Below are 22,467 nucleotides of genomic sequence, written 5' to 3' on the forward strand. Positions count from 1 at the left end.
GTTTAATGTTAAAGTTTGAAAAAGTTCGTTTAGGTTTCTCAATGATTCTATTAACGTCATCATGTGAACCTTCTAAAAGATAACGAAGGAACTCCTGGGCGTATTGATGCGCATGACCCATGAATCGAGGGGCAAAACTCTGAATCCGACTTTTTGAGGAGACTGTGTTCACTGCTCTATCAAATGAGTTTTCTGACCACAATTCCTTGATAACTTCTGCAAAAGCTTTGATTAAAGCACCCTCCGAACTAGAAATATTAATATATTATGATCAATCAATTTATCAGTAATATTTTCTTTCTCCATTTTTCGATATTCTCCGAAATAACAATTCCATTCGAAAAAAAAGAAAAACAGCATTTTTTGTTTTCCTCGTATGACTTGAGAAGGGCGAGAGTCCCCGTAAATTTTCTTACGCCATTATATTGTTCCCGATGACAGTTACACTCTTTCCCATTTAATCGCCTTCGTATCTGTTACGGTTCAGAATATAGCAATGTTACCACATGATAAAAGAAACGGCCTGAATAGCAAAGAGACAAATCTCCAACTTTTCTTCGATGTTACAGGCTATTGAGGTTGCACGTGATATTCGCGTCTCCAGTCAGGCAAACGGCTCTTTTCTACATCGAATCCAGCAACTTCAGGGTATTTTTGGGGGCACAGATTTATATATGAGAACAATACTCCAAAGAAGGTCTCATCTGAGCTTCATAGAACATCGAAAGTTGCTGAGGTGTGTACAGTTTTCTGGTTCGGAACAGTGTTCCAAGCTTTTGAGAAGCAGCATCTGCAATTCCAGCGACATCGAAATTCTTTTTAGATCTTCAATAAGATATACAACCTCCTGCTGCCGGTGAAGATGTGCCTCCGTAGCCGATGTCCTGGAATCCACGAATAACGAGACAAGGGTGTTGTCGTTAGCGAAGCAATATATTAGATTTTTGGTTTTTCCAATAAGTCGTTGATATACAATAAAGAGAAGATTGAAGCCAATATGTATCCCTGGGGAACACCACCGTTGATGCTAAAAGTATACGGGAGATATCCATCAACGGCCACTTGCGGAAAACGTATTTTCAGAAAGCTGGGGAGACATACACAGAAATGTTTCATAGCATCGAAGTTTGGCCAGCAAACCCTCATGTCACACACGGTCAAAGGTCTTAGAAATAAAAAGCGCAACAGCAATTGATTTTCCATGTTTCTCGATTACGTCATTCCAAATATGGGTGACATACGATAGAAGGCCGCCTGTTGATCTTTGTTTCCGAAAGCCATATTGATAATCACTCAAGATGTTGAAGCCTTCCAAATATTTGAGAATATGGTGGTCAACGACTTTCGCCATGATTTTTGATATCACTGATAGCAAAGCTACCGGTCTATAGTAATAGATTTTCCTTGCCCTTTTTGGAAATAGGCTGAACGCGAACAATTTTCCAACAAGAAGGAAAAACCCCTTTCTTATGAAACATGTTGAAAAGTCTGCAAAATACTGGTGCGAATTCATTTGCGCACTTTTTAAGTACGATGACGGGCACTTCATCAGGGCCAGACGTTTTGTTGTAATTGAGATGTTTTAAAATTCGCCTGACTAGACACTGTTGAAAAGTAATTGACGGCATTGTGGATTCTAGTGTTGGAATAATCGATCTACTGGGAAAGACAAGTAGATCGATTGTGGTTTGGAACGCAAATTGTGGTTGTTTTCACATGGATCATTTTATAATTGATATTTCAATTTTGTAGGTATTCACCTTTCTGTTGATAAAGATGCTTATCCCGTCGACCCATTTCTATTCAAAAATACTATTTTGATACCTGAAATAGTGTGTCAACTAATTATAAAAAGACCTTGCCAACCTGAGTTATTAGTCGACTTGCAACACTTTCCAGTTTGCAATTACAGAAAATTTGGGTTTCTTGGTACAAACATAAAAAAAACAACTTTTGAACAGCGCATAGTACGTGAATGTTTAGTTTACTTTCCAGGAGGTAATAAAATTTTGTTTTGTATGCTGAATTTTTGATAGTGCGCATTGTTTTGTGATACTATTTTTTTTATTAATGGGAAATACAGTATTACTTCTCGTGGGTTGGGTTACCTATCGGGCGCGTCTCCTGGTGGCGGGTAAGGGAACGGCCAGGGGACTGGAAGCTCTGTCCAGGAAGCCAATGTGGCCTTATCGACGGGGTCGCCAGACTCCTGGTCAGTGGCAGAAATAAGTAGGGTGAGGGGAATTACAATCCCCAAAAGCATTTGTGAAACATGCCACCATGGACCAGCCTACCCAAGCTAAGGTGTAAGGAATCGTGCCGACAGCTGAATGGCCGCAGGGTGACCAACTCTTCTCTTGCTACTCGTGGAAACACACTGAACTAAACAACACAAAAACAGAAACAACAAAAACAAAAACCAATGAACAGAAATGTTCACCCTAATCTACCGCTTGAAATGAAGCTGGACATAGCAGATCACCTTCAACAACAAGAGCACTTCCTGCGGTGGGCGCCAAGAGCTCCGCCTTGAAGAAAGGCAAGGAACCGGCTGCCTCTGCTCCCTCACTTGTGCACCTCAACGGAAGGAACCCCAAGAAGGTTGAAGAAGCCGCACAACGACAGTAATTTCGCTGCACCTTCCAAAACCTTCGCGGAGGCCACCGTGAGGCACCTCAAGGTTGCCAAAGAGAGTGTGTTTGGCGAGTCTTGGCCTACACCTGCCAATATAACGAAGATGTCTCCTAGTGACCTGTTCAGCTTCCTGGAAAGGACAGGATGAACGATGACCTAAGAGGACAACTCCTCGGGAGGATGTACAATGGGTCACATGTGGTCTAAGTGCTGTGAGTTTACACTCACCTGCCCTTCTCTACAGATACAGATACAGTTTTACTTCATATACCTGTGCCTTTTTACTAAATCTTGGCGCCTAATTATGGCGTGTCCCGCTTCCCGCCCTTAATTTTTAGAATCGCCACTGGCGACATATTCTAACCTATGTAGCTTGACCGGTTTTTAGAGGCTACCTTCGCAAAATTGATAGCAAACTTATTTTCAACTTGAGAATTATCGGTTAACAAAACCATTTGTTCCAAGGTGGATATCTTTCCTTATTATTTTTTTTCCTGTATAATCATCGATGATGTTTCATGTGGTCTTTTGCTGGAATTATGATTGTCAACTTCCTTTCCACTTCATTTTTCAGCTGATACAGTACCAGACACTCGGAAATATCGCGTCTTTGAAATATTGAACATGTGTCAATATTTCACAGATATATCGTGGTGTGCGGCTCTAAAAAACATCTTTCGAATAACTCCGAACAGAATACTGATATGTCCTGAAACTCGGTCTTCCACCTTAAACTTCCACTTATTCTTTCACATTATACCGTTCAAAGAACTTGTCAAGTTCAGCGCGGTGCTTTCACGGAGTCTGCTTCCCGTGAAATATTTTGATTCATATAAAAAGGTTGTCGTATATTTCCCAACCTCCGAGATTGTCTTTCCTTGTCTTGGAACGTCGCCAACAGAATAACTTGATTCTACAGGCAAAAACTTCTCCAGATAAGCCCACATACTTACAGGGTCGGGCCAGCCTCGGGAGTTGAGAATATCGCGATAGGGTAGGTCGAGTTCAGTTCATTACGAAAATTGGACATTTAATGATGAAAAATTGCTATGAACTTCAATATTAACTACCAATGTTCATAGCTTATAGATTAAAATCACACAACATTCTCTTGTTTTTTCTATCATATACATATACTACTATACTACTTAGTCATCTCCTCATGAAGCTAACTTGGTTAGCAAAATGCGCATCGAGAGGCAGTCAATTCTTCTGGTAGGAGAGAAGTCTTTGCAATAGATTCTATAATGATCACTTCAACGAGGTTTATAATTTTTGATTATCAGGATTATCTATCACATTGTAAAGAACATCGAATTTATATATGGTGGCTCCACTTTTGTTAGACAATAAGCAGTGAACTAACTAGCAATTTCTTCTCTGCATTACCTCTCAAATATTACAGGCAAATGAAACAGGATGCATCGTATCATATTCAGATAAGACTGTTGTTGTGAAAATGCGTACATCCAATTCCTCCATAAACGCTTCTGAATTTTCAGTTAGTAACGTTTTTTCCATCACTGAAACTATACCATGTATATTCACCAAAAAACCCTTATTCAAAATGATTTCATTAATACATTAAATGTAATAGAATGGAACAGACGATGGGATGGGATGGGATGGGATGGGATGGGATGAGATGAGATGGGATGGGATGGGATGGGATGGGATGGGATGGGATGGGATGGGATGGGATGGGATGGGATGGGATGGGATGGGATGGGATGGGATGGGATGGGATGGGATGGGATGGGATGGGATGGGATGGGATGGGATGGGATGGGATGGGATGGGATGGGATGGGATGGGATGGGATGGGATGGGATGGGATGGGATGGGATGGGATGGGATGGGATGGGATGGGATGGGATGGGATGGGATGGGATGGGATGGGATGGGATGGGATGGGATGGGATGGGATGGGATGGGATGGGATGGGATGGGATGGGATGGGATGGGATGGGAAGGGAAGGGAAGGGAAGGGACGGGACGGGACGGGACGGGACGGGACGGGACGGGACGGGACGGGACGGGACGGGACGGGACGGGACGGGACGGGACGGGACGGGACGGGACGGGACGGGACGGGACGGAATAGAATAGAATAGAATAGAATAGAATAGAATAGAATAGAATAGAATAGAATAGAATAGAATAGAATAGAATAGAATAGAATAGAATAGAATAGAATAGAATAGAATAGAATAGAATAGAATAGAATAGAATAGAATAGAATAGAATAGAATAGAATAGAATAGAATAGAATAGAATAGAATAGAATAGAATAGAATAGAATAGAATAGAATAGAATAGAATAGAATAGAATAGAATAGAATAGAATAGAATAGAATAGAATAGAATAGAATAGAATAGAATAGAATATAATAGAATAGAATAGAATAGAATAGAATAGAATAGAATAGAATAGAATAGAATAGAATAGAATAGAATAGAATAGAATAGAATAGAATAGAATAGAATAGAATAGAATAGAATAGAATAGAATAGAATAGAATAGAATAGAATAGAATAGAATAGAATAGAATAGAATAGAATAGAATGGGATAGGATGGAATAGGATAGGATATAAAGGATAGGATGGGATTCAATTATAGTTGAAATTGAATATCGATAATTTTCGTTTATGCCGATGATAAAAAGATATGCGTTTTTTTTTCATGATATTGAATGAGAGATATTATGAGTTTAATTGCTGATTGAAAAACACTCGTTGAAAGCCAATCTTTTTGGTCCAGTGTGGAAAAAGTGTTACCAGTAAATCCACGAGTATTTGACATACACCAAATGAATCGAAATTAAGAACTGGATTTCATTGGAATTGAACTTCATTCGACTACTGTCATCAATCACTTCAAGATGTTCAACTTTTTCTTGTTCATATTTTCATTTTGATATGCAAACAATATCGACACCTGAATTTAAAAAAGAAACAACTAGTTTCCTTCATCTTCGTCAGAATTATCAGCTTTGTTAATTTTTTTATAATCGCATGTCAAATTGTAAATTATTAGTGGTGATGGAGTACAGAATATATAGTTTTAATGTCTTCTTGATTTTTCCCTCAATACTCAGAACTCTGATAGGGAAAGCATTACAGTAAAACACATTTTCACTGTCCAATACCACATATATTCTTGCTTGTTACACGTGATGTTTCTATCTACCCGTTTTACCATGACCCCTTCTCCCGGCTCGACACTCACCGTGATATACGAGGGGCAGAAAACTAATTATATTACAATAGTGTATACGAAGTCAATTCAGATGGCATAAAAACTAAATAGATAACGAACGTCGTCAGTTTCTTTGTATGGCATGGGCGGCGTGGTGAAGTTTAGGAGGTCTAATCATTATTTTCATGTTGGAGGTTTTATATGGTTTTAACTGGTAAATTTATCAGACCCGGTACATCAGTATTTCATTCAACTGTCCGGTTTGACATTGTATAGACTATACTTGACAAAGATTCGCTTATGTTATGAACACCCTGACCCGTTATTTGGTAAAAATCAATACCACTATCCATTTTACAATGTATCGTGGTAATTCTATAAGTATTTATTATCCTGGATACTTCATTCATGTGGCCGACATTTTGTGTTTTCAAGTTTAGTTTTCACATTTTTCTAAAAACGTATTGTTCACTTCTCGAAGCCCCATAGCTTTTGATTAGGTAGATGGCTTGCCCTTTCAGGGGGTTGAAGGGTACGCAATGCTTTTTGGGCCACTGGCAATTATGCTTTTCGAAACATTTTCGATTGACCACCCTCGGTCAATTTGTTGAAATAACTTCCAAACGAATCGGCCGCGAAGTTCATCCCTGATTGAATCACGACAGCACTCAAATTCTGCAAACCAATTATAAACAGTGGCACATCGGATGGTGCAAGATCCGAAACCAAAACAAATTCACAGTGTCATTCCGAAAGTGACAAGACATACTGTGATTGTGGATTTAACGCTTTTCAATTATTTGCTCCTCTTTTACCCTTGTTCTCTAGAATTATAATGATTTTTTTATTTCATTCAACTAACAGCGACCCCTCTCGACTTCTCACGGATAGCAGAACTTATATACGCCTACTTTTTGAAACAGTGTCATATCAACTTGTCTTTGAAGAAGCTTTCCATTTTGATCTGAAGGGTGTGTTTTTGGAGATATATGTGCTGGAAGTTTCGCCCCTTAGAAAGTTCTAAAACAGTTCAGATTATTCGGGAGTGTTTCAAAGTTATCTACCAAATTCCAGAACATATCGAAGGATGTGGTAGAATGTTTGGAAAAGTCTGGAACATTCAGAAAAATCCCGAAATATCCCAGATCATTACAGAACGTCCAAGGGAGTTAGGTATATGATGTGATTGCTCTCTATTCCTAATTCGCGAAGAATGTTCTTTATATACCAGATAGGGGCGTACTTTTGAATATGAAAAGTTTTTGAAGTTTTACCCTCTAGAAATTTCTAGAAAAGTCTAGAACATCTAGAGTATTTGAGAGCATTCCACAACATCCGGGAACATTCCATGTTTTTGTGAAATATTCCAGTACAGTTTCAAAGGATGTGGAATGTTCTGGTACGTTGTGGAATATTTGAAGCCTTTTTTGCTTGAATGGATCTACCTTTATTTTATTTATTTTAACACCTCAACACGTGTTTCGATCACCAAGTGATCATTTTCAAGATCTTCCTCTTGAAGCAGAAGACCTGAAATAGTGACCTGTATATTCTTTTGGTTCCGGGAGGTTCAGAAACTGAGCAATGGTAGAGGGCATTTTCCCAAACGTGTTTATACCAACTGAGTTGGCACTGCATTTATAATTTGATAGGATAGGAAGTGATAGGAAGTGGATTTATTCGTTGTGCAAGTTGCAAGTAGACTTAACTACATATAGACTTAACATTGAATCATTCAATCAGCATGGGGAGAAGGATATGATCATTTGATACCTCTATGTATATATACATCAGAGTTTACATATATATAAACTAGTAAGTGGTAAGTAAATATAATTTCAGAGTTGTGATATTTAGTTAGTTGTATTCTTTCTTCCAGAATCTCTGGTAGATAAGGCTTCACAGCCAAATAGAAGCATTCAAATGTAACCAATAAACAGGATAATTGACAAGCAACAAGAGGTGAGATATTGATATAAGTAAAGCAATAGAAATAATGGAAAAAGCTCGCCTGATCAAGGTGTTGCCAGCGTATATCTTTCTCCAATGGATATTCTCTTCGTTCGAAACTTTGTAGAGATCTGGTGTGTTCATAAATGATCTTGAGATTCTGTGGTTTAGTTGTAATCAATGATCTTCTGGTTGCCAGAGACTTCTTGTAGTACCGTAACAAAGGTAACAATAAGCTAATCGTCAAGATGTAACCAGCATACAACGAAGAGATAAAGCGAAAGAGCAAAAATAAAAAGGCCTGAAACAAAGTAAGGTTATACGAACAATTCTGTGCCAAGTTCCAGTTTTATTTGGAAGAGGTGTCTATCAAGTTACCTCTCGATGGATAGTTGACAAGCTAGTGGAAGATGTACCCACTTCATTGGCCTGGATGGCCATTGAATTGCCTGAAGTGAGGTCTAACGATTACGGCTTGATTAGGAAGATAGAATAATTCAAATCCCAAAACACTGAAGTGGGTATTTCTTTCTTTTCTCAAGAATAAGAAACTCTTATATTCACCTCCTAATACGTATAAGGCAAATCCATCCAAGATGTGAGCACAATTCTCAAATTCAGCTCTAGCCATATGCCGTGATGATAAAAAAAAGAAAGGATATCCTCCTTTCAAAGGTATGTCAACTTGTCATCTAGTCAGTTTTATTTCGCAATCCCATGAAATGGGTTAATTATTGCGGTTATCTGGTCGTCATGGTTATTGATGTCACAGACGGTCTGTTCGGTGTAAAATCATCTTCAATGACGTTACGGGTGAACACTTTTAATCAAACCTTTCAATGATATGAACTTGAAAGAAGTGACACAGATTGCCAATATAACTCAACAACGATGTAATGTATATTCTGAAGAACTATATATTAGAATGTTAGGTTATTTATTTCTCGTATTTGTATTTCACAGGAATCTCAGAGAACACTCGAAGCACCAATTACTACAAGGCAATTACAAACAAGAACTGATTGATGGTAAGTGATTGAATGATAACTAGATGCAATTGAATATACAGAGCGTATTATTTTCAGGGTACAGAAACTTAGAATTTAACGGATCTCATGGAAGCACTATTTCAAAAATGTCATAACGATGAATAAATAAACATCGAAGTTGTATATTTTTTTCTCTAGGTAATTTAACAAAAATCATAAAAAGCTATTTCATGAACATATGTCCGGAGTTGCTCTGTTATTGAGATAAGGAGCGTTGAATTAAAAAAAAATAGTATTTATAAAATATCATAAATATCCTCACACCGATTGGGTTGAAATTTGCTACACTTATTTGAAGTGATAAGGCGCTCATTCAGCCCTAACTAGATTGAGATTATTAGGTCCAGTGGAGTCTCATTAGGCACCACAGCACCTGACTTGTTGTTGTTTTTAATTTTTTTGGATTGATCAACTAAAAATACAACTTTTCCGTCTCTTGTGTTTTCTTCATATCTAGTTTTTGCCTATTTTTTTCCACCGGCAACATCAACAGATGAATCTTACACGGACTTTGTGCGAGATCATATACCCATTTTGTTGGAAGTGCCGGTACTTTTTGGAGGCAACATGTGATTTATGCACGACGAGGCTCCAGCTCATTTTAGCGTTCTTGCTCGTCAGCATCTCCAAAGCACTTACCCAAATCGCTGGATTGGACGTACAGTACCTCAAAATGGGCCAGCTTGCAGTCCTGATATGAATTCTCTAGATTTTTTTCATGAGGTCATCAGTAGGCTTTTGTTTATGAAACTCCTGTACTAGATGTGAATGACTTGAGGAATCGAATAATTGACAATTGCAATGTCATAAGAACAATGTCAGTCAATTAACGACAAATGGAATTCAGTCGTGTATTTCATCAGAAGGTGGATATTTAGCCCATTTACTTCAAGGACGAAATCGTTCATTACTTACTTTTGGTTTTTATTTTATGTTATGTAATTTTTTTTCTCGAAAACGAAGCTACATATGAAGAAAACACAAGCGACGAAAAAGTTATATTTTCAGTTGCTTAATCTAAAAAACTACAAAAAGAGTCAGTGGCGTTCTTATTTTTCTCAATATTGTTGGCTGCGGTGCCCACTGAGATGGCACTGGACCTAATAATTCCAATCTAGTTAGGCTAAATAAGCGCCTTATTGCCTCAAGTAACTGTAGCAAGTTTCAACAAATTCGTGTAAGGATATATATGATATTTCATAAATACAGTTTTTTTTTATTTTCAACGCCCTGTATCTCAGAAACTGAGCATAAAAACTTTTGTTTTCTTGAAAGGACCTAACGAAGGACCCTCCGAAGTTTTGTACTGTACTTAGAAAACACCCTGTATACCACGACACAGTAGAACAAATATTTTTTGAGATATGGAGCTACAAAAACATATGAACATTAAAACGGAAAAAACTTTTGAAATAACCAAATAAATGTATCCAAGTAATGATTTAACAAATCATACATGGATACATGTTGATATACTAGTAAAATCAAACAACACCTTTCACATTCCTGATATATTCTAAAATGGTATTTTTAAATTTTATCTAATGCTCAATCTGCTGTCAAATTCATTATTTCATAGTTTTTTTTAATGGTATATATGTCATTCATTTACTGTTTAATTGTCCATTCCTCTTTTGAATTCATAGGGACTTATGGTAGGTGAATTATTAACCAGTCGGACACAGCGTTTACAAATAATAAAATTTATTAATAACAACAAATGAACAAACAGAAAATAACAGTGTAACCTCGTGACGAGGAGAATGAGAATTCGCGTTAGTTTCCGGTCGAAATCTCAGTACAGAATCAATGAATGCCTCTGCTAAAAAATGTTTCTCAAGTCACTTTCGAAATAATCGTCACCGACAATATGGTCGGGGTCATAAATATATTCGAGAAGGGTCAACCACTTGGGCCCTTATCTTAATCCATCAAAGTGTTTATATTACAAATAAATATAGTTTGAAAAAACTAAAGAAACACGCTTTTATAGAATACGCAAACAAAAAATGAAAAATATATTATTAAAAAAAAATTAAATTTTTTTTTTATAAGCATAAAACAATGAAAATCGAAATATACTAGCATGGCAGAAAAGCGTCCACACTTTCTTCACAATAATACTAGTATTTTCCGCTCTTTAATGTTTTATGGTTATTAAAAAAAATATTTTTAACTTTTCAGTTCGATGTTCTTTAAAAGCGTGTTTTTTTTAGTTTTTCCAAACTATATTTATTTTCAACTTTTTAGTTCGATGTTCTTTGAAAGCGTGTTTTTTAGTTTTTTTAAACTATATTTATTCACTGTTTAGTCCGATTTATTGTCAATTTTTTTTTTTTAGTTCTAGTCACTAGTATTATAAATCTTCAACAGACGGCGCACGAAAAAGGCGTAAAATTCCTCTCAAACAACATAATAAAGTTTGAGCTTTGGTTTGAGATCTTAAATTCTATAGTGATAAAGAGTTGCAGTAATTCTCCAACAGAGGGCGGACAGTTATAAAATTTGTTTAAGAGAAAATTTGCAGTATAAATTTCAACAAACAATTCAGTCTTCATGTTTTGATTTGAAATTTCATTCAAAATATTAATGGACTAAAAATGTTTTTTCAGTGAATAATTTTATTTTACAAATCAATCTTTTGATTTGATATGTATGTCAAGCACCTTATTTCTAATTTTTCGATTTTTGTAAATATTTAGGTAACTGAATTTTTTAGGTGTACAATTTACGATAAAGTTTTCATTGTTGAAATCCATATTCTGGTTTGCTTTCAAATAATCAAATTAGATTTTAAAATGTGTCTTCCGTTTCGTTCAAAACTTTTTTCTTTACTGAGTCACGGGTAATTGAAAATATTTAAATATTTCATCTGTAGTACAAAATTTCGCTAACACTTATAATTCTCAAAATATGTTTTTTATTTTGATTTTCTTTTGAACAAACTATCAAGGAGGTTACGTATAGCGCCATCTGCCCGCGAATAGCTCAAGGGAAGTTGATTCTTTCACTTTTATATTTTTATGCTTTATAGTTTTTATATTCTCATACTCACATAATAATAATGATTATACTCATACATACATGTGTTGCATGAGTATAATCATTATTATTATTATTAATATTATTTTATTCGAATATTTAACATATATATTATCACTTCCTGACTACTTTTTCACCCCAAAATGCTGAAATCACCTAATGTTCAAATATTACTTTCACTTTGTATAACTTATATTCTTTAAAATAATAACACTTCGACAATAATATTTTATCTCCGACAATATCTTTCAAGTTGTGTATCTTATATTTCTTAGAATAGTAACACTTTATCAATGAGATTTCATCTTCAACAATAAAGTACATTTTGATTTGATTGCAATAATTGATAGTTACCGTACAGCGCCATCTGTTCGCAAATAGATCAAGCAATAATTGATAGTTATTTCACCGCCATCTGCCCGCGAAAAGATCAAGCAATAATGCCGATAATTCTGTCAATACAGATCCCGATCTTGAGAGTTACACACAAACATGCATACAATCATACATACATACATACAGGTGAAGCTAATATAAAGCGTGTAAAAATAAAAATCAATAAAGAAATGAAATGTTTCTAAACGAGATAGTTGTAGGAAAAACTTATGATCCAACACCAGACAGCCCTGTTTCGACCCGCCAAGGTCTCATCAGGGGTGCTAGGCCGAACCACTGAATTGTGGTATTTTACTTCCACGCGGTTTCTCCCATAAAGTATACAAATGAAGAGAAAAATATTGAGTGAAGAAATAAAATACCATAATCGTTTGAGTGTAATTTGCGTTCAATATTCTGCATAAAAGTTTCAGTTTTGACTTGTTATTTTTTTCTTGGAAACACAGAACTCTAGATGTGAATTCGATGTTATCGTTCATATAAAAACCAATAGACGTTACATGAAAACTAGTCCGATCCTGGATCGTGAAATTTCTTGCTGCAATTTTCAAGCATCCGCTCACTAAAAACACAGTTTTTGCGAAACCGACGCTCCGAAGGTCTTTTATGGTAATCCGAGCTCATTTGAATACCCTGTTTTTGATATACGGCTACTGGAAAATTACGTTCGATGAAGAAAATGACTTACACGCCTAATTCTTGTTTGGGATTCGCGGGGAAAGTAACGAGGACATTGGACGTTCTAAAAAAATCGAAAGATCTGCTCCCAATTTTCTACTATTCCAGAAGAAAGTGTTAGTCCAGGTGGTAGGTACCAACTCTGCTCTTGAAGATAAAATCATATAAAGATCTGATTATCAAAGTTCATCAATAATTATGAGTGAACTGACCCGTCACTTCATAGAAATTAACACCATCCATGATAATAATTATTCAATTTCTTTAAGATAAATTCATAAATGTTCATTTCTACTGTTTCAAGAAAAGAATGTGTTGAGGTCAATGATATGTGAACAATCTTCATCAACTCTTGTCAACCGAAGGCGATTGTGGATACTAGCCATTAGTCTAATCAACAAGTTCAAAAACATGAAAAATAGAGATAAACGTTCTAAAAATATGAGCGATAGCTCATTCGATTCGGAGTCACCTCTAGAAAAAATGTTTTGAAGGATTTTGGTGCAGGTAAAAAATTGCAATTGTTATTAACAAAATAAAATTAAAAAAATAGTATTCAGTTTTTCGTTAATAACTCAAAAAATATAAATATTTAGGCAATTTTGAAAAAAGCTGCTCAAAGAGGAGGAAATTTCCGATAAAAAAGTCCCGACTTCCGAAACTCTATCTCTATTATTTATAATTTTAACTTGACGTTGAAAATAGGGTTCCGCGCGGATGTTACGGCGTGCGCGCGCTGCCGCTGAAGAGAGTTTATCAAAATAAATAATTTTTTTATAACATAAAATGTCATTTTTGAAAATTTTAAAGCAATCTAGTATCTTCTCAACACTTGAATGAATCGAGTCCCGTAGAAAAAAAGTTTTATCACCATTTTTCAAAAAGTTATTCAATTGTTAACTAACAAATTTTTCCCAGTCTCCGTTGGCATGAATAATGGGATAAAAGGTATGAATAATTGGACTATGAATTTTAAACTTTGTGGAGCCCTTTTGATATATATACTTCATACGATCCTGTGATGAAAGTTCATAAAAATTTATTAATTTGTTAATCATGATTTTTTATAACTATTGCAAAATGAAATATCCAAAAATGGTTGATAAAAATTTTTTTCCGATTTATATTTAGCTATGTCTATTTTCACATTAAATAATGGCAGTTATTAACATAGGATATGAATTTTTCACGTAATTTGTTTATTAAATTATTTTAAACAAATAGAGAAATTCAATATTTTTTAAATTTTTTTTTTCTATTTTGTTGTCTAGAGATAATTATGATTTTAATTTTTTTTTTTATTTCAATTTTTAATTGTTAAAAATCGATTTTTTCATATTTCGATTGTTTAAATAATCAGTTGAGAAATAATTTTGCTTTTTAAAATCATAATTTACACTTTTAAATAGTTTGTCAAAAAAATTATTTATAAATTTTTCTATTATAATATAATTTTTTATGGTACTTTTTTATATATAGCTGTTTTTATGATTTTTTTTCTGCTTCAGAAAAAAATATACCGTTGGGCAATATTCGTTTATAACAAATTGTTGAACTAATAAACAATTATGTAATAAATAAAAAAAATGTTCTTTGCCTAACTATTAAAAGTGTAAATTTTGATTTTTTGAAGCAAAATTATTTCCTAACTAATTATTTGAAGAATCGAAATATAAAAAAATCGATTTTTAACAATTAAAAATTGATATTAAGAAAAAAATTTCAAATCATAATTATCTCTATAGTCTATTTCAAAAGAGTGTAGAGTAATAAATCATGAAGTGTCATAAAATTTGCCTGAATTTCGTTGTCGTCCATGGGCGTAGGCAAATCTTAGGATTATTAAACTTAATAATTAAAGTAAATTAAAAATTACAGACATAGATAATAATAAAAGGCCATTTTTGGGAAGTAATTTGGTCTAAAACTAAGTACCTACATGTATTTAGGTAAGTAAAATTTCTTAAAAAAAGATTAAGATTAATTTTAGTGGTTCTTGTAAACTTATTTAATATGCAATTTGGGTTCATATACTTGAGCATGATTTCTCAAAAAAGGGTTAACACTTAGTTCCGAGGTGCCATGTCATTATAATAATCCCTTTTTGACCCTGCCCACCAATCATGCAATACCTATTAAACCCAGGTAATTAAGAAAAAGGGTTTAAATATATTGTAATGGTGTCTTAAACATTCGAGTTATAATAGTAATTGTTACTACTCCAATTAAACGTACAGTGATATTGTGATATAGAAATAGTGAAAAAGTTATAAAATGGGGACATTTACTCCAAAGAAAAGAAGTGTAAAAAATTCTCCGCTATCTGTTTGCGAAAAAGTTATAATTTTAAATGTATATGATTGCATAAAACACGATCACCCTAGTTTGTCTGTGCAAGAAAGTGTTGAGCGATGTGCCCGAATGACTGGAATTGGACAGTCCACGATTTTTAAATTATTGCGAGAAAGAAAGATATCAGGCCAGGTAAGTCCATGCAAGAGAAAATCAGGAAGACCAATAAAAATCTTAGATGAAGAAAAGTTCATTCGTTTTATTTTAAAAAGGAAATACCCACTCTTGAAAAAATATTTATCGAGATAAGCCAAGATAACGATATTCCTTTGATATCCAGAAAACTTTTATGGAAAACTTTAAAAAGTATGAATTTTGCCTGGGAAAAGCACAATCGAAAGGCACTATTACTGGAAAGTGATGAAATTGTTTGCTGGAGACGAAAATATTTGACAACTATAAAGCAGTACCGCAGAGAGCAAAAGAAAATTTTTTATCTTGATGAGACGTGGATAAACGAAGGTTATATAGTCAAAAAAATGTGGCAAGATAAAAATATAACAAGTTCTCGCCAAGCTTTCATAGAAGGCCTTTCGACGGGTATTAAAGTGCCTTCGGGAAAAGGGAAGAGGCTTATAATTGCTCACATTGGAAGCGAAGACGGATTTTTAAAAGAAGGTTTGTTAAGCTTTGAGTCGTGCCGGACGGGAGATTATCATGAGGACATGAATTCGGATGTCTTCGAAGACTACTTCGGGGAAATGTTAAAATTTCTTTCAGCTGATTCGGTCGTGGTTATGGATAATGCAAGCTACCATTCAAGGCGCTTAGAGAAGGTACCAACTTCAGCTTGGAGAAAGCAAGAAATTATTAACTGGCTGTCAAATAAAGGTATTCAGTTTGAGACGAATTCAGTAAAGAAGGAACTACTAGCCATAGTAAAACAACATAAATCTCGCTTCATGAAATATGCCGTAGAAGATGTAGCAGAAAAGTATAAAGTAACTGTGCTGCGCCTACCGCCATATCATTGCGAATTAAATCCTATAGAACTTATATGGGCACAAGTTAAAGGATATGTTGCCAGGCACAATACCACATTTAAAATGAAAGATGTCAAGGTATTGTTTGATCAAGCCATTATGGAAATCACATCAGAAAACTGGCAAAAAGCAATCCAGCATGTTTTAAAAGAGGAAGATAAAATGTGGGAACTGGACAACTTGGTCGATCAGGTGGTTGACCCTATAATTATAACACCAGGGGATGATGACAGTTCTTCGGATGAAGACTATACTGATGTAGAATAATTTAATTGAATTGTAAATATACTGTAGCGGGATAAGCAATCTGGACAGAGACCAGTGTATCAGTGACAGTGACACTTTTGCTTAGGTTAGGGTTTAGAATTAAGGGTAGTCTGAATAATTATTTTCTCGGAAGGTTCTCGAAAATTGTACCTAGTAATCTCTAGAACATTCAATTAGGGTATAAATAGAGTGTTGTTAAACGTTAAGGGAAGTTCACAGTTTTAGTATTGTTCAAGTGTCAAATTGTAATAACGTATCCAGTAAAGTTCTTGTCGTTTTTGTGAATAAATTGATTTAAAGTCCCCACAAGTGTTTCAATACGTAAGGTTCGTTCGTGTGTGTTTGTGAGTATTTCCCGATTTCGGTTCGTATATATTTTATTGTTACATTTTATATTTTTTTAATAACACTGTTCTGCTGTATTAAATTTTTATTTCCTTTAATATAATTTTTATGAATGCATATTCTTTTGGCAATTATCCCACTAGCGCGCCTCTGGCTCAGTATTTATCCGTCGATAACAATGGACAAATCCCTTAAAACAGGGTGATACCTACCTGCTCTTTATGAAACGACATAATTTTGCAATGCGGACTAGGGAAGTGACAGAATTTATTGACGGATCACCCTGTAGCGCTTTTGAATACTTAATGAGATTTTATTACTCTACACTCTTTTGAAATAGACTATAGACAACAGAATAACAAAAAAAAAATTTTCAAATATTGAATGTCTCTATTTGTTCAAAACAATTTAATTAACAAATTACGTAAAAAATTCATATCTCATGTTAATGACTGCATTGTTTAATGTGAAAACAGACAAAGCTAAATATCAATTGAAAAAAAAATTCATCAACCATTTTTGGATATTTCATTTTGCAATAGTTATAAAAAATCATAATTAACATATTAATAAATTTTTATGAACTTTCATCGCAGGATCGTATGAAGTATATATATCAAAAGGGCTTCACAAAGTTTAAAATTTAAAGGCCAATTATTTACACCTTTTATCCCATTATTCATGCCAACGGAGGCTGGGAAAAATTTGTTAGTTAACAATTTAATAACTTTTTGAAAAATGGTGATAAAACTTTTTTTCTACGGGACTCGATTCAATCAAGTGTTGAAAAGATACTAAATTCATTTAAAATTTTCAAAATGACATTTTATGTTATAAAAAAATTATTTTTTTTCATAAACTCTCTTTAGCAGCAAGCCGTAACAGCCGCACGGAACCCTATTTTCAACGTCAAATTAAAATTATAAATAATGGAGATAGAGTTTCGGGATTCGGGACTTTTTATCGGAAATTTCCTCCTCTTTAACGAGCTTTTTTCAAAATTGCTCAAATATCAATATTTTCTGAGTTATTAACGAAAAACTATATACCATTTTTTCAATCTTATTTTGTTAATAACAATTGCAATTTTTCAAGAGGTGATTCCGAATCGAATGAGCTATCGCTCATATTTTTAGGACATTTATCTCTATTTTTCATGTTTTTGAACTTGTTGATTAGACTACATCTAAACATCGTGAAGAAGTTTGACTTGAAACGTTTATTTTTATTTTCTCTTTCTGCTTTTTTTTCATCATTTATCTTCATTATTTCATCTTAATTTCCTTTGTTTACATATTGAATGGGTAGTGTGAAAATAATACTTCACAATTCACATAAAACTAACATTTAATGCCAACAGCTGTTTCGGCACATTGTGTCATCTTCTGAGCGAGTTATAGATCGACCGAAATATATGACGTCATCTCCTGAATACTAAAAGTTGCATTGGTAAGTAGAGAGAGCTGTTTGGGAAATTACTAATAACATTATTGATAATTTGGAGAATGATAAATATCTACCTGATCATTCAGAACAACGTTGTTATGATCAGCAAGATATTTTTTGATTTTCATAGATTCCGATATATTCAATTTCAGACTTTTTGGTTGAATGTGTGGAATTTCTGGATGTTGTGTGAAATTGTGGGGGTTTTCTATAACATGATTGGCGTAGTTGAAATCTTGTTTATTCAATATGTAACTTTTCGAATTTCTGGTTGAAACTGCGGCCTGTCTGTCCTATATACTAGGCATTACAGTCGTCGCACTTGAGCTTGTAAACTCGATTTTTTTTCATTTGTCCCATGGTGACTTAGAATTACTTATAAATGAATGCAAGTTATTATTTGTCTTGAATGTTTCATTTATGCATTGTTTCTGAAAGAAACTAGACATTTTGTTTGTAGAATAACTGAGATATATTAGACACGCAAAACGATGGTTAATATTGTCTTCGATTCGAGGTTAGATTAAATTTGAAGTTTTTCGGTTTTGTTTTTGTTTTGGTATTTTGTCTACAATGGAGGTTTAACATCCATTATTGACGGCAATTTGTTTGATTCTTTTTGGAAATTTGACTGGTTTTGTCAGTTTTGCCAAAAAGTCTGAAGTCTATCTATACTAATATTATAAATGTGAGAGTTTTTGAGGATGGATAAATGTATGTGTGAATGTATGTTTATGGCTCTTTCACGCCTAAACAACTGAACGGTTTCAGATGAAAATTTACATGAACACAGCTTATACATCAGAATAACATATAGACTAACAAAAGTTTTTTTGTGATTTTGGTCATGATATAACGATAATTTCTGTTCTGTTCTGTTCTTTCGTTAACCAGGTGGCGCACCCCTACAAACGACAACCCTCAGAAGTCGAAACTTCTATGGACTAACGAGGTCTTACCTTTTAACGTGTGATTCCTAACACGTTAAAATTAATAGACACTGAATTATTGAAAAACATTATTGACTATAACGACAAATGATTCGGAATTACATATTTATTAATAGTTTATAAACTTTATACGACATTTTTTCAATCGGGACTACGGGTTGACTTCAAATGATACTCTAAATAGTTGAAGTCTGCCTGCGATCTGCCATCTATTTTAAAAATGATTCAAGATTAAAAAAATGTTTAAACAGAAGTTGTAGACGTATCAAACCTCTACAATATATATGGTGAATAGATTAATAGCATAAAACCCATAAGAAACGAGAAATTCGCAATAAATGTGTGAAAAATCGATTTTTCGACCTTTGACTTTGGAATATTTGAAGTCGTGGACGCCCTACTCTGTGTAGGTTTTGAGGCAAGTTTTAGGGTATTGAAATAAAGGTTTATACACGTTTATAGCTGACTATTTATCCTTCCGAGGTGAGGTAAGTGGTAACCATAATAGTAAATTATTGTGGAATAAACTTAAAAATCTTAACATATATTCTCGAAAAAAAAATGATTTGCCAGAAAGACTTAATGATCCTATCAAAATCAATAAATGTTTTTTGAGTAATTCCGACCAACATTTTGTACCTAGCAATGAGTTATTGAATTATTATAACAGTAATTCAAAAAATAATATGTCCACTGACAAATTTCGCTTTGAGCCGGTAACAGAAAATATTGTTTACAAATGTATTTTAGAAATAAAGACAAGAGCTATAGGTTCAGATGAAATTAATAAAGATATGCTACTTCTTTGCTGTCCTATAATACAACCATCTCTCACTAATATAATAAATTCATGTTTGCAAAATAATATATTGCCTGAAATGTGGAAGATTTCTAAAATACTGGCTCTTCCTAAAATATCTAATCCAAATGCTCTTAACGATCTGCGCCCCATTAGTCTGCTACCTACTTGTTCAAAAGTATTGGAAAAAATAATGAGTTTTCAAATCAAATGCTTTTTAAATTCCTTTAATATTTTACCAGTCAACCAGTCAGGATTTCGTAAAGAACACAGCTGTACAACTGCTCTCTTGGAAATAACTGATAATATTTTCGAAGCTGCAGGCAAAGGTAAAACGACTGCTTTGATACTTAAAGACTTCTCCAAAGCTTTTGATATTATTAGTTATCCAATTTCATTTGCAATTTTGAACTTCATCGGATTCTCTGAACCTGCTATAAATTTAACTAGAAGCTATGTTAAAGATCGTTCACAGTTTGTAGAAACTTCGAAGGGAAAATCAAGCAGTGAATTTATTAAATTTGGAGTGCCTCAGGGATCTATACTTGGACCCTTATTATTTTGCATATACACTTGTGATCTAGTTTATGTTTTAAGACATTGTAATTCACATATGTATGCGGATGACACTCAACTATATCTATTATTTAACCCTAATGACGTTGCTTCTGCTAATCAAAAATTGAATGAAGATTTAGCTCGTCTTATTTCAGCATCTGAAGCTGATAACCTCTAAATTTATTCAAACAAAACTAATCTGCTTGTTTTTGGTACTAATCGTAGCTTGGTGGAGAGACATATTAATATTGTTATTGGTAATACAGTAGTACCTATACCCCACGGACGTGGCAAAAAATTTAGGTATCGAAATGGACGTGAATTTAAGGTTTACAAAACATGTCCCAAACTGTGTTCAAAGAAGTTACATGAGTTTGAAAATGCTTCATCCTCATCGTCATTTATTAGCAATAAGTTTGAAAATAAAATTAACAAATGCTCTTGTGTTGAGTCATTTTGCATATTGTGATGTTGTGTATGGTTCATGCCTGGATAAAAAAGATATTTCAAGAATTGAGAGAGTTCAAAAATCATGTCTTAGGTATATATATGGTATTAGAAAATATGACAGAATTTCATAAAAACTTAAGAAAACCAATTGGTTGACTATGGAAAATACACGTGTTTTACACTCGGCTACCCTCTTTCATGAAATATTGATTTACAAATGTCCATCATTTTTGTATAATAAAATAAGATTTCGTAGCGATGTACACACTCTAAATTTGAGGTTTAAAGGGTTACTTTCTCCGCCGCCCCATCGAACCACTCTATATCGACGATCCTTCAGTTATAATATATATATACAGGGTCCTGCAACAGTGGCGCGGTGTTCCATATCTCTATATAGGAAGCAGATAGGAATCTAATTTTCTATAATATTACCTTATTGCTCGAGCTCGACAAAATAAAAATATTGGCGGTCACACAGGGTGTTCGATTTTTTCTGGGCGGATCCCAACTGTGTCTTTTTAAATGGCAACCTATATTTTTTATCGCTTTTTCGGTTTCTTCATAGAAAATAAAATAAACTTTATGTATATCTGCACTTCGAAAATATTGACGGTTTTCGAGATATCTAGCATGACAGGTTTTTTTTTCCAATATTCGTCACTCAGAATATTTGAAATTATAAAGTGGTGCCAAGTCCAGTTGAAATTTTTTTTTGGTCGAATATTCTACATTGGTAACTCTCTCAAACGATATATCTGAAATCGACCTGTGATATACAGGGTATGAAAAACCTCTTGCCAAATATTGTAAATGAAAATTTGCAAAATCTTCCTTATATTAAATGGAACACCCTGTATATCATTGATCCATAAGAAGCGCCAACGAAACCTCTACAAATTTCATTAAGTATTCCCTATGGCTAAGTTCAATAGTTTTTCTTAAATGAGCATTTCTTTCGAAAAATGGTCATTTTTTCAAAGCGAAATCCATTTGACGACTGATAAAAATATACGAAAGATATCTTGTTTCAATTTTGTACATTAGAAGGTGTCCAAACAAATATTTTTTAACGAAATAAATGTATGTACCTATCACTTTTTGCTAAATGGAAAATTATTTTTTCATTGGATGCAGAATTTCACTCATAAATCGTGCAATATCAAACCAAACAAGTTAAAAGAAAGAAACATTATAAATAACAATTTTTTTCATGTTATTATATTCATTCAGAGCTTGAGTTCTAGATATTCAAATTTGTCAACTGGCAAATTACAAAACTACAAAAGGGAGAGTTTAATTAAGGTTGATAATGAAACTTTTATAAAATATGTTCAACATGTCTTCCATTTTCTTGAATGCAGAGCT

The 22,467-nt window shown here is 33.9% G+C and overlaps 1 protein-coding gene and 1 long non-coding RNA gene across 2 annotated transcripts in view; one reads left to right on the forward strand and one right to left on the reverse strand.

Annotated features, from left to right (window-relative positions):
* Positions 1–22,467, reverse strand: part of LOC111509513 (beta-1-syntrophin) — a 306,745-nt gene that overhangs the window by 212,058 nt on the left and 72,220 nt on the right. The gene's annotated exons all lie outside the window — the stretch shown is intronic.
* On the forward strand, positions 7,771–8,951 carry LOC141483814 (uncharacterized). The gene is made up of 3 exons (XR_012466301.1): positions 7,771–7,949; positions 8,748–8,812; positions 8,870–8,951. It is a non-coding gene; the product is annotated as an uncharacterized lncRNA (long non-coding RNA).

This window comes from Leptinotarsa decemlineata, unplaced genomic scaffold, assembly GCF_025532065.1.
Source record: "Leptinotarsa decemlineata unplaced genomic scaffold, Ldec_3_MD MMD2_tig00004307_RagTag_RagTag, whole genome shotgun sequence".
NCBI classification, from domain to species: Eukaryota; Metazoa; Arthropoda; class Insecta; order Coleoptera; family Chrysomelidae; genus Leptinotarsa; species Leptinotarsa decemlineata.